Below are 14,363 nucleotides of genomic sequence, written 5' to 3' on the forward strand. Positions count from 1 at the left end.
CCATGCCGGTAATTTACCGACTCCGCCATGGAGAAAGGGGGAGTTACCACCCCATTACAAGGTTGGCGGGGCGGTAATTCCCCCTTCCTCCATGGCCCTTCCCCATTCCCATTTTTGTCCCATAGGGCTCAATGGGAATGGGGAAGGCGCTAAGTATGGTACCGCAAATTGCGGTACTGTACTCAGCACCAAGGTCCTTTTGCGGGTCCCTACTTTAACAGCTGGTGTAGACCAGCCGTTAAGGTCGGGTCCCGCAAAGGGACCTCGTAATCAGGCACTAATGGGTTAACAGCACTGCAGCCTTTTACGGCGCCGCTAACCCATTAGCGCCAGGGTCGTAATGAGGCCCAATGTCTACATGTGTGACCAGAAAAAAGGTTGGGAGCCCAATCTGCTCCTTGTGCTTTTGACTTCAAATTAGATTTTATTCCATAATTTATGATTGCAACCTGCCACATTAATGGGATATGGATGGGTCTACTTGTCATCACAGACCTGCATCTGCAACATTGATTTGTGAGATAAATATTCATAATCATAGAGAATTCTCAAATTGGAGGGGTGGATCTCAGCATCAAAATGCACTGAGTCCCATGTGTCTACATCCTATAGTTTCAAAGTTATATTGCTTTACAGAGTTCAAAAGTTGCCACTTTTAATGGAAGAATTTGATTTTGTAGATCAGCAATAACATGAGCAGGTTCAGACCAATGGATGCCATTCTCTAGCCACACTGCATACCTCAAGCCTTTTAGAATATACTCTGAAGGGCGGACCTTCTCTTCTCTGAAAAGACACTCTGATCAACTTGAAGTCAGCACAATATCAGGCTGAAAGGAATAAAAGAGTGATTCAAACCAATATAAAAGAATCACAGTTTTTAAACATTGTTACACTATAAGATATTATGCACAATCCACCATGTTCTTATGACTGTATTACAATTATCCGGCAGTGGTTAGGAAAAGAAATAAAATAGTACATTAGAAAGACTCTGAAAGAAATGATGATTCATTATCTTTCCTTTGATGCCATCACACCACTTAACTTTTAAAAGGTATTTCTTTAACACAGCCTGTGTTCTCTGGTTGGCTGGATTATGTTTTTCACACACTTGGGGCATTGATATTTTAAAATATACAGTTCCAGTGCAGAAAGTGCAGTTCTATATAAATACAGAGAGCGTTTTTACCTTGGAGCTTTTCAGAATTTCCTGCATTCACTTTAAAGTTATTAAAACTCATTCTTTGGGATGAAATGTACTCATGGCCCAATATTGCTCCTGAGATGGTTTAGTTTGTGGCAGTAGCCATACCATGTGTCGAGTGCTATCTCTCAGGTGGTCAGGTGACTACCTAGGTCCCACAGGGGCCCTATTCATAACAATGGAAGAACTATGACCTAAGTGAAGCAGCAAAAGCACTATTCTGGAACATCTCACTTTTAAAGTCTTGATTTTCCTTTCACTTTCCCCACAGGAACACAATTTTCTCTAAATGGGCCTCCAGTCTAGGGGTACTCTTAATTTTTCCCATTATCCTAAGTACACAAATTCTCAATTCCGTTCAAATCTTGTGCATGCATTTGTGACATTAGTTTGGTGTCACTCAAAGGCTAGATCTGCCGATGCGCTATGGACCAGACACACATGCCTAACCTAATTCTTTGATTGTGCATTCCTGTTACATGTGTCAAAAAAAGTTTGGGCCTCATCAGAACCTTGGCGGTATCCCGAAAGTAATTGCGCCGATACCTACCGCTAATGCAAATAGCATTACCGCAACTAAGTTGGGTGCAATTTGCGCCGGATCCCGAGTTGTGGTACGGCTGTAATTCTCCATTTTGTAATGAGTCTATAGGACCCTATGGGGCTTTTCCGTACTATTAATGCTAGCAGTAATAGCTCAGAAAATGGGCAGAAAGCTGAAGATTTACCTCCAGCTCAAAGCTGGAGGGAAATCTCCAGTTTACCGCCCAAACTTGGGATTGTGAGGAGCAGTAATGTAGTGGTAATACCTTTAATGCCGCATTTTTGACGATCTGTCCAACCCGTGATGAGGCCCTTTGTCATTTGGCCCTATAGAGCCTGATTGACAAAACATAGTCACATACACACACATTTCTTTTAATCCAAGTAGCTTGCTGATTCTGGATCTTTTGTTTGGTAAATAATGTGATACAGGGCAAACATTATTTTACCTGGTTATCTTATTTTTCTTCACTGACAAAGGTGGAAGTACTACAGATGCTTTGGTTCTCAGAGTGCTTTGTATAATAAACCTTCATACACATATGGTTCAATAGGCTTCATTGCTCCTGCTTGTATGTTATGTTGGAGGTTCTTACACAGCATGGCGTCTACCATTTGTAGAAGCTCTGGTTTGTTTGTGTCCTGCAAGAGAGGGAGATGGGATAATAACATTGAAAAAACTATAGTACATTACACACAATGAATTGTTTCCTGGTCAGTTCCCGGCAGCTGCTCGTACGAGCCATGGCCCTCTTCTCACTAAAGATTTACATACATAGGCCCTCATTAGGACCTTGGCGTTAACCGGCAGCGGCTCGTACGAGCAATGGCCCTCTTCTCACTAAAGATTTACATACATAGTCTCTCATTAGGACCCTGGCATTAAGGGGTTAACGGCGCCGTAAAAGGTGTCGGCACCCTTAAACCCTTAACGCCTTACTACGAGGTCCCTTTGCGGGACCTGACATTAACGGCTGGTCTAGACCAGCCGTTAAAATAGGGGCCTGCAAAGGGACTCTCGAGGTAAGTACGGTACCGCAATTTTCGGTACCGTACTTACCGCCTTCCCCATTCCCATTATGCCCTTTGGGGCAAAAATGGGAATGGGGAAGGGCCATGGTGGCATGGGGAATTACCGCCCCGCCAATCTTGGAACCAACCTTGGAGTCGATTACATCGAATTCCCATACATAAAGTGCAAAGTGTTTATGCATTGAAACACTTTCATCGAATAGTGTTTTGTTATATAAACACTTTACATTTCTTTGCATGGAAATTCGATGAATCACAACGTTCCAGGGAGCTGTCCAGTCCAGTGTTGAAATCTATATATATATATATTTTTTTTATAGTTCATTACAAACTTTTAAAAATATTTTCAATTCATCGTTACATTCCAATTACTTTCCGAAAAAAGAAGTGAACTTTTAAAATGCTTGCAATTGATCATTACATTCCGATTACTTTCAAGGCAGAAAAGTCAGATAATATTCTAAAACAATTTGACTTAGCTCTAATCTCTTCGTTCTAAGCTTTGTTTTTACTAAGATGCCCAGCCACAAATTCAATTCCTTTTCTTATTTCCAAGCCTTAGCATTATCAACTTATCTGATGTTCTGACATTTTGCCTTCTAATTTTTCTAAAAAAGATATTAAAGCAAAAGTTAATTTCAGTTCAGCTCCCTCTGAAAGAACAAGCCACCACTCTTCACCGTTAAGAGAGGGTCTTTTTAGCAATTCCGGTCCCAGATGAAGAGTTCTTTCATCTCGCAATTTCTTGCAGTATAACACTAGATGTTTTAGTGTTTCTTTATCAGTTTTACAAAATCTGCAATTTTCTTCTAGGTCTTTTTCTTTCTTTCTTATGTTCATAATTGCTATTGTTTGAAACAGATTAATCCGAAACTTCAGAAACGTATGCCATTTTGGGAGAATGTTCAATGCCCCTGCCTCTGGAGCGACTTGATCCATACATCTATGCAGAGACCTTTGATCTTGGTTTTCACACCAATCCTGGGACCATAGTTTCTTTTTTGCAGCAATCGGATTTTGGATCAATGTAGCAGGATCCACCTGTAATTGTGTAACGCTCACCTGATTCCCGCAGAGGCGCCGGTCTTGACTGGGGGAATGCCGTATCTTCAAAGGTGATGTGTAACACACGGTTGGCTCTTTGGGCTGGACCTCTGTGCACTGTATGTCTGACTCGAAGAGTAAGATGTCTACAGATAGAAAATATGGGATTAATGAACTGGGGTTATTGGGTGCCTCTCTCCTCTTCCCTTTCTCTTCTCCTGTAGAACCCCAAAGGTTAACACCCTCACCTTAGGTAAGTGAAAGCCGAGCTCTCCATCTGCCTCGGGGCAGGGTGCCGTAACCAGTTTCTTCACTGGATAAGGGTGCAGGCCACTTGACCTCAGAGGACTGCTGTCCGTCGTTAACTGCACGAACGGTAAGTTCTGGGCACTTCAAATGTCTTAAACGTCTTTTGTAATGATATCTCTTGTTTTGCAGGGTTCCGGCGATGGCGGATGGCGGGCTGATGAGAGTTGAGGATCGAACCCGCGTGAGGAATAGAAGCGCCTGGAAGCACGTACGTAAGAGCTTGTAGCCTGCTTCACGATGCGCACTAACTGTCCCTTTTATCTTGCAGGTAAAAGTTTGGAGCTTTAGAGAAGCTGAAGGGTGCTGGAATACCCACTGGATTCAGCGTGGGAAGCAGTAATGGCACGTGAGTAATAAAGTTGCCCAATGTCTTTAAACGCACCTTCTTTTGTCTTTCAGATGCCGGAATGCAGTGCGAAGACCTCCGGAGCATGCGAAGAGTAGGTAAGCCTTTGTCTTTCAGATGCCGGAATGCAGCGCGAGGCGTTGGTGACAGCCGATGGACCAGGTAAGAGATGCGCTGCCACTGAAGACCGTAGTGCTAACCTGTTCTTTCTTTGTCTTTACAGGTGCTGCTGAAGACTGGATTCCAGGATGGTAAGCCTTTGTTCCCTTAGGCCCAGGATCAGAAGCAGAAGACACGATGAGCGTTCTGCTGCAGAGAATGCAGAATAACGCAAAGCAAGATTCATCCATCCGGTGTGGTTTAAATAGCCTCCTGTAGTGCTTAGGTGTCTCCTTCCACAGCCACGCCTAGGTAAGAAAAGAGTTCCTGCTTTCCAGAAGAGTTCCAGTGTTCTGAACCTAGGGAGTGGCTCCTGTCCCACCCAACAGGAAAAGTAGTCCCAAACAGAAGAGGATCAGGGGTTCAACTGGCAGGTAAGTAAGCAGCATGGTCTGCTGCAGGTAAATCCACCCAAGCATTATGAGCCCGGCGCTTCCAGCGGTGGGACTGGGCATCTTTATGAGCCTGGTGCCACTGGCGCCAGGACAGGGTCCAAAAGGTCCCAATTGGGACTGGCTGGCACTCGGAACCGGGGTTATGGGTCTGCTTCCAAGGGAGTCGGGCAAGTCCTGATCTTTTGGAAGCAGAGATCATGACAAATTGTTCCAATAATGTTGCGCACATTTGTTTTCAACTCCTCAATATTGCGCCATCCAGATGTTTTGGATTATTACGTACAATTCGGTATTTTGGAAGGTCGTCCGCTCCCAGGACTTTCCTGTAGGTTAACAACGTGTGACCGCAAAAGTGATGGGTGGAAGGTTTTGAATGACTCTGTACCAGTGGCATTGCTCTGGGCAACCTTCCACACCACCATTTTTTAGCCCGTCTGTGCCATTGCAAAAGGGGTCCAGCCATATGCAAATCAGTCAGGTACTGCCACCAATGGTAGCAGCCCAGCCCGAACTGCTAGGCCAGGTCCCCTCTGCACAGAAACACAATCAACCCCAGACATGTTTCAGCCTTGTTGGGCCTCCTCGGTGAGGTGCAGCTTGGTTCACTATGGCGCAGCAAGGAAAGGGCCCACGTCTGGGCATACCCTCTCTCACATAGTGAGACAAACTGTGACCACAAAAGTGATTGGTGGAAGGTTTTGAATGAATCTATACCACTGGCATTGCTCTGGGCAACCTTCCACACCACCGTTTTCTAGCCCGTCTGCGCCATTGCAAAAGGGGTCCAGCCATATGCAAATCAGTCAGGTACTGCCACCAATGGTAGCAGCATAGCCCGAACTGCTAGGCCAGGTCCCCTCTGCACAGAAACGCAAGCAACCCCAGACATGTTTCAGCCTTGTTGGGCCTCCTCATTGAGGTGCAGCTTGGTTCCCTATGTTTCAGCGAGCAATGGACCCAAGTCTGGGCATACCCTCTCTCACATAGTGAGACAAACTGTGACCACAAAAGTGATGGGAGGAAGGTTTTGAATGAATCTGTACCACTGGCATTGCTCTGGGCAACCTTCCACACCACCGTTTTTTAGCCCGTCTGCGCCATTGCAAAAGGGGTCCCGTCATATGCAAATCAGTCTGGTACTGCCACCAATGGTAGCAGCCCAGCCTGAACTGCTAGGCTAGGTCCCCTCTGCACAGAAACACAATCAACCCCAGACATGTTTCAGCCTTGTTGGGCCTCCTCGGTGAGGTGCAGCTTGGTTCACTATGGCGCAGCAAGGAAAGGGCCCACGTCTGGGCATACCCTCTCTCACATAGTGAGACAAACTGTGACCACAAAAGTGATTGGTGGAAGGTTTTGAATGAATCTATACCACTGGCATTGCTCTGGGCAACCTTCCACACCACCGTTTTCTAGCCCGTCTGCGCCATTGCAAAAGGGGTCCAGCCATATGCAAATCAGTCAGGTACTGCCACCAATGGTAGCAGCATAGCCCGAACTGCTAGGCCAGGTCCCCTCTGCACAGAAACGCAAGCAACCCCAGACATGTTTCAGCCTTGTTGGGCCTCCTCATTGAGGTGCAGCTTGGTTCCCTATGTTTCAGCGAGCAATGGACCCAAGTCTGGGCATACCCTCTCTCACATAGTGAGACAAACTGTGACCACAAAAGTGATGGGAGGAAGGTTTTGAATGAATCTGTACCACTGGCATTGCTCTGGGCAACCTTACACACCACCGTTTTTTAGCCCGTCTGCGCCATTGCAAAAGGGGTCCAGCCATATGCAAATCAGTCAGGTACTGCCACCAATGGTAGCAGCCCAGCCCAAACTGCTAGGCCAGGTCCCCTCTGCACAGAAACACAAGGAACCCCAGACATGTTTCAGCCTTGTTGGGCCTCCTCAGTGAGGTGCAGCTTGGTTCCCTATGGCGCAGTGAGCAAGGGACCCACGTCTGGGCATACCTTATCTCACATAGTGAGACAAACTGTGACCACAAAAGTGATGGGTGGAAGGTTTTGAATGAATCTATACCACTGCCATTGCTTTGGGCAACCTTCCACACAACCGTTTTTAGCCCGTCTGCGCCATTGCAAAAGAGGTCCCGTCATATGCAAATCAGTCTGGTACTGCCACCAATGGTAGCAGCCCAGCCTGAACTGCTAGGCTAGGTCCCCTCTGCACAGAAACACAAGCAACCCCATACATGTTTCAGCCTTGTTGGGCCTCCTCAGTGAGGTGCAGCTTGGTTCCCTACGTATTCCATATAACTTTTGCATTAATTGAAATCAGACCAAGCTCAAATCTTTTGCCAGCTGTTGGGGTCCCACTGGGCAATACTAGTACTTTACTCCAGAATGTATTTTTGCACCATGGCCATATCTCGGCCGGGCATCCCAGCATTGCCTCAGCGCAAAGATTAGAGCTGGAATGACCTTAGCCTTATAGAATTTGATTACAGGTTTTATCGTGAACTTCCAATATTTCTTGTTTAAGGTGTATCCTTGGGCTGCCAGGAGTTTGCATTTCGGTCGTATTTTCTCCACCATGTTATCGTCATTTAGCCGTGAGTTAATCAACACTCCTAGGTATTGCGATTACATGGTGAGCCGCAATGGGTTTTGTGTCTATTTTCCAAGTAAATTTCTTCAAGTAGCTTGCACCCACTAGGTTTTGCAGAACTAATATCTCGGTTGTTAATGGATTAATCACCAAGCCGTTAGCATCGGTATAGTCCTTCAATGCAGACAATTTTCTCTGTAAGCCGATAGGCGTTGCATCAATTATCATGATGTCGTCAGCATTAAGGATGTATCCTAGTTTATTTCCATTTATTTTTGGATCGAATGATCTTATTGTTTCAAGGGATTTTCCAATGTCTGAGATGAAGGTGCTGAATAAAGTTGCTCCTAGTGGGCACCCCTGCTTTACCCCTCTAGTGGTTTTAATCACTGACGTGAGAGTCCCCAGTTGATCCAGTCTGACTTTTATCGTTGTTTCTGAATACAGTTCTCTAATTGCAGCGAGCAGTCTATCAGGGAACCCCCAGTTGCTAAGTTTGTTCCATAGTAGCTCACAATCAATTGAATCAAACGCGTGAGCCAGATCTATGAAGGCTAAGTATGTTTTTGTTTTCGTTCTTATTGCCTCCATCTTTAATAGATTAATTAGCAAAAGATTTAATCCACAGCCAGCGCCTTTAACAAACCCAGTTTGTCGTTTATCAGCAACTTCTGCCACTTTTATCCAGTTTGTCAGTTGGATCAGTAGTTTGCAAAGATTTTCCTCACAACATCCAAAAGGGCAATCGGCCTGTAGTTTTTAGGATCAGTTCTTACTCCTTTTTTGAATACAGGGACGATTATAGCCAATTTCCAAGTCTCAGGGATTCTTTTTTCATCAATGATTTTTCTGAACAAAATGAAACAAAATTCGGCCCATGCTTCCGGATGGAGTTTTAGCATCTGATTTGTGAGGCCGTCGGGGCCAGGGGCTCTCAATGAGCTTAATCTTTTGATGTTATCTAAGATGTCGATCTTATCAATGATGATGTCCCATCTCAATAATTTTTTTTTTATCATGAAGTTGATTGTCCATGTTTTTGGTGAACAGCCTGCCAAAATGGTATAACCAGTTTGCTTCTGTTACCATATTATTTTGGATAGCTTGTTGGGGGACTACCATATTGTTAATTACTTCCCAGAATGAGCAAGCGTTTTTAGTTGTCAAAATTTGTAGCATTTTTTCAGCATCATTCTGGATCATGATGCTTTTATGTGAGCGTAGCCACTTTTTGTAGGAATTTTGTGCTTCTATTTTCTGTTCAGTACAATCATATGATGGATTTTTCGACAAAGACCGGATAAAATTTAGCATTTTGCTTTTTTTTTCTACAACCGCTTTGTCGTACACGTGTATATTCTTAAAGTTTTTGTTCTTACTCCTTTGCAAATTCCGTGTACGCTTGAAGCAAAGTCAGATATTCTAATGGATCTGGTGTTCATGGGGATTCTCATCTGACTGTAGTTCTGCCACTATTAGGATCTGGCTTTCTTTTAGCTTCAGACGATTTCTCCCCGGGGTAATGGAGATTACATGGTTCCATCGCTGCTCTTTTTTGCTCGTTAGACCTAAAAGAGTGATTTTAACCAGATTGTGATCGCTATGTTGCATCTCAATTACATTTAGATCAGTAATATTACTCGTCAGATTTCTCGAAGCATAAAAGTAGTCAAGGGTACTTTCATATTTTTTGTTTCGCCAAGTTGGTTTAGGCGGTATGTCCCCTTTCAGATTTCCATTTAATATCGCCATTCCTCGAGCTTCCATCTCCTCGGCCCATGTAAATATCAACCGTTTTTTTTTTGCCGAGGGTTTTGGACATGATGGGTCCATGAATTTTTGTGTTCGTAGGCATTCCATATCAAGGTCTCCACAAAGTATAATATTGGGGCTCTTCTCACTAGACAGAATTGTGTCTATTACGTCTCCCACTGCATCCAAATATAGCCATTCATCTGAGGCATTGTGCTGCCAATATAAGTTGATTACCTGAAGCTTCATAACCTTTCCACCTGCATTCTCTTTCTTAGTGGCTATGATGACATGTTGCATATATGGTGTGAGATGTATTGATTTTAATATTCTCAGGCCATAGCTTTGTTTAACAAGTGTTAACAGGTCAGCCATCAGTCTTCCTTTGGCCTGCTTAATGGCTGGATTCCAAGCTACTTCATAGCCTTCCACAGTTGGTTGGTTTGTGAGCCATATTTCTTGGAGGCAGGTTATATGTAAATTTCCAATGCCACTAAGACTATTATTAAACAGGTGCATGAATCCTCTCGTGTTCCAAGTCCCCATCAATGTCTCATGTGAGCGTATTTTTTCCTGGCGTTAATTCTTTTGTTGAGAATTCAGTGAGCCAGCCACCCAGCTCCACTTTTTCAGATCTTCCTCTTTGCTTTCCATTTTTTCGACAGATCTTTGGTTATATTTACATTGTTTTTTACATGCAAGTGTGATCTTGATCTGTTTCTTTGGTACAGCCTTGACTTCATCATCACCCAATTCAAGTTCGTCATCCAATTCTTTTCTCATTTTTTCAAAATGAATTTTTTGACTGCCAGGAGTTATCCCTTTTGAGAACTTCTCTTCACTTCTTTTAGGTTTTTGGATTGATGGTGTCCGACTTCTTGAATTAGAGGAATCTCCCCATGGTTCGCTTATTCCGAAACCTAGAGCGTTAATTTCAGTGGTGTTATCGACTATAATGTCTCTGATGGCTCTTGAGTAAACATGCAGCAATACACAATCTGTTATTGCATCGTGTATAAATTCCACAGTTTTAATGTCGTTCGTTGTTATTGAGCACAATTGTGGTATATAATTCAAGAGCTGGAGGACATTATATCTATTTAGAATGAACCCATCCTCAGATGGTTGATTTCTTTCCAATAATAAGCAGAAATTTGAGGTTATGTCCTGCTGTATTTATTTTTGTACGAGCTGTTTTTGTTTTATAAAAGGGGCCCTCTTATCTTCTCTCCACAGTTAATTTCCATCTTTGTACCTCACGGTGTCACTTCTTTTGTTATTTATAGGCCCTTTTTCCTTTGCTAAACCATCATTTATGTGCATTGCATTTCCATGTTTTAGATCAAACTCTTTAACCTGCGGATGTACAGCACTTTTCACTTGTCTAGTGTTAGTCATAGCCCATCTTTCATCCAGGGTCATGCGCTTTTTTAATTCTGTTACTATCACTTTGGATCCATCACTTTGCGCAGTCTTTTGTTTTTTCCTTCTCTGGTGTCACCGCTATAGTACAAGTTCTTATCTGACTGTTTTCTTCTGATTGTTTTTCCAACTGGTTATCGTTGTTATGCCACTCTGACATCCGTTTTGCTTCAGGATCATCTTCCTCTTCAAGTGTTGAGTTGCAGCTATTTGAATCAGATGTAGACAGATTTGCGAAGTCTTCCATTATTTTCTCCTCATCGTCCTCTGAGGCATCCATAATGATTTCAAATTATTTTTTTTCTTCCTGTTCTTGATTCTTCTCTGAGATCTCAGATACCACTGGAGCAGTTTGAGCCAGGGAACTTAGTCTCGGGCTACTTGTGGCTGTTTGAATCGTTACATTCAAAGATTTGATATTCCGCAAGATTTTACAGGAGTTTTTAGAGTTAGCTATCTTTTTATTTGGCATGTTTTTGTCTTCTTTATTTGTTTTTTGGGTAATTGTTCTTTCTCTCCACCTTTATTGAGGGTCTCCCTTTTATTTTTGTCGAAAATGGCAAACATTTCGTTTTTCTCTAATATTTTCTCCCGGTGTAGATCCTCTGAAGGCAGGGCATGCCCGATAATACCCTCTGCATTTGCTGAATTTGAGGGCCAGCAGGAATCCACTTCTTCATCAATATTATCACTCTGTTGGGTCTCTTTTCTTCCTTGTTTGGATGCCAGAATTTTTTCAGACTGCTTTGTCTTACTAGTCTCATCAGCGTCTGTTAGATCCACAAAGGACTGAGATGAAGGCCTTGGGGCAGCTTCGATGTTCGTTGCAGAATCCTCTGGTTTTTCAAATGTTTGGTCCAGAGGCATATCCTTATTTTTGCTTGTCTCTCTATTTGCCACGTTATTTTCCCTTATTACTTATGCTGATCACACACCAGCCTCTTTTGCTTGTGGCAACTTCTCTTCATCCATTATTTGCTGTTTTTTTAGAATTGCTAAGGCCTCACGTGCTAATTCAGCAAGAAGACGTTCATCATCTGCGCTGTTTTTTAATTTTTCCTTTTCTTGCACAACAAAAGCGTCATTATACAACTGGACATTAGCGCAATTAATTTTCTCCTCTTGGTGCAATCGTTCTATCTTTGTTAGTTTTGTATTAACCATGGCCATTAAGGAAATGTGTTCCCCTAGGCTCTCATTTAGGTGTTCATAGTTTTTTATCAAGGGAGCAACAGTTATTGTCAAAGCTGAGATGATGTTTGGTCACAGCTGAATTATCGCTTGCTCGACTAATTCAAAGCAATCAGATTGAGGGTCTCTCCGCCCTGTTAAGGTATCTCGATTCTTTAGGTTATTCTGTCTCCGTACTTTAGGAAATTCTCTTTCGGTGAGCGAGGAGTCCGTATCAGTACTGCACTCATCGCTTGTTTCTGAAGCATCGGATGTCCTATTTGGTCTCTGACGAGTCCAGCTTTTTCTCATTACGTTTGCCCTTGCATATGCTGTTTTTTGTTTTTGATGTAGAGAGCTGTTTTGACTCTCTCTATTCTGTGAGCAGGCTACAGCAATTGGACTAGAACTAGACCCAATCCTTCTGCGTTTATTCGGGCAATACGGTTCAGCAAGCTTTCTTTGTTCTCTCATTGACTTTTCCATGTAAATTCTGCTTCCGGCATTTCTTAAATCTTTAGACTTCAAGTGAGTACTGTCGTTTTTTTCACTCGCTAGAAGGTTCTTCTGTTGAGGCGATGGGTCCGCAAATTTTGCATTAATATTTTTAAGGTCCGCAATCATTTTATCTGCCAGAAACAGTGAATTTCTCCTTTCTGTAGGGGAGATTTCCGATTGTTGCAATGTCGATTTGGTCAAATGGCCGTCTCCAAAGGTCTGGTCATCGGCTATCACGAAGACCTCACCGTCGGATTCCAAATTAGAGTTTGTGTGGTTGGCTGTTTGAAGGTCTAAACAACCTTCAGTTTTTTTTTTCAGTCCTTTTGTTGATGCCTTTTTTATCTCAGCATTTTCTTTCTCTTTATTGCTTGATTTCTTATTGTGTTGTTGCAGCGCTCGCCATGCAAGCACTCTCAGTGATGTGGGAAATGTTTTGAAAGTGGTTGGCATCACAACTTGTTTCCGTCCCACACAAGACTGAGCACCCGCCAGTGCAGCGTTTATGCAGTGTTCCGTCTTCCTCTGAACTACAACTGTTTGATCAGAGTTTATCTTTCCAAGGGTACATGCCCCTCCACAATGGCAGGATTGCTCTGCCCCTCTTCCCCTGAAGGCAGGAATAACTTCGGGAGTAGGTTATGCCTTGTCATCCACTCCGTCTAGTGCTTTCAAGTGCTCTGCACAAGCACAAGCACACCCACCCGTAGCTGCACACACATAGCTGGAGTCCCTTGACAGCTCACCCTCAGCCGCAACCCCCCTCATCTGAACTGGGCGGGCATCCGAAGCAGCCGGCGTCGCGGCACCCCTCAAACCAACACCCACGCCTGCGACCGAGGGGGTCAAAACACTCAAGCATAACATGCCTGGTTCACCCACATATCCTCGCGCTCGCAGTGCGGAGGCCGCATAAGGAGCGGGGGTATCACTGGACGGGCAGGGCAGGAGGGGAGAGGAATAATCGTCTCACAAGACTTAAAAATCAGAGTTTTTCTGCAGGTGTTCTGTAACCCAAATGTGCCACTTATTGTAGCGTCCTTACCCTCCTTATCACCTCTCATCTTTTCGTTCCAGCTTCCAGCCGGAGCAGACAGTAACCACCGTGACCGCGCTCGTGTCAGCGGTGAGGCCGGACTTGCAGCTAGTAAAGCGGGAGCCGGTTCCATTACCACGGCTCACACCGCTCATGACGAACCCAAGGAACACTCCCTCGTCACTCCGTGTCGCGCCGCGAGGGAGAGGGGTTTTTATCAAAAGTCCACCTCCTCAATTGGTGAAATGGTAGAAAGACTGTAAATCCACTGGCAATCCGCAAGCAAAACTTAGACAGCCCCACACAAGGAAATCTATATTGTTTACACTGGACAGCTCCCTGTAACTTGGGGTATTTATTGTTTATTTGGGTGGTCTCCCCCCTAGACCCCCTCAACCCCCAGAGGTTCTCCTCCCCTAACCCCCCCCCCACCAACCTCCATTTTCAAAATGTAACCCTTGTCCAGTGCTGAAAACTTTAATGTATTTCAGCACTGGACAGCCCCCTGTAACTTGGGGTATTTATTGTTTATTTGGGTGGTCTCCCCCCCTAGACCCCCTCAACCCCCAGAGGTTCTCCTCCCCTAACCCCCCCCACCAACCTCCATTTTCAAAATGTAACCCTTGTCCAGTGCTGAAAACTTTAATGTATTTCAGCACTGGACAGCTCCCTGTAACTTGGGGTATTTATTGTTTATTTGGGTGGGCTCCCTAAACCCCTTCAACCCCCTGAGGTTCTTCTCCCTAACCTCCCCCTCCCCCCCACCAATCCCCATTTTCAAAATATAGCCCTTGTCCAGTGCTGAAATCTTTTAATGTATTTCAACACTGGACAGCTCCCTGTAACTTGGTATATTTATTGATTATTGGGGGGGTCTCCCCCCCGAAACCAC

The sequence above is a fragment of the Ambystoma mexicanum genome, chromosome 1p, assembly GCF_040938575.1.
Source record: "Ambystoma mexicanum isolate Mex_15411 chromosome 1p, UKY_AmexF1_1, whole genome shotgun sequence".
NCBI lineage: Eukaryota > Metazoa > Chordata > Amphibia > Caudata > Ambystomatidae > Ambystoma > Ambystoma mexicanum.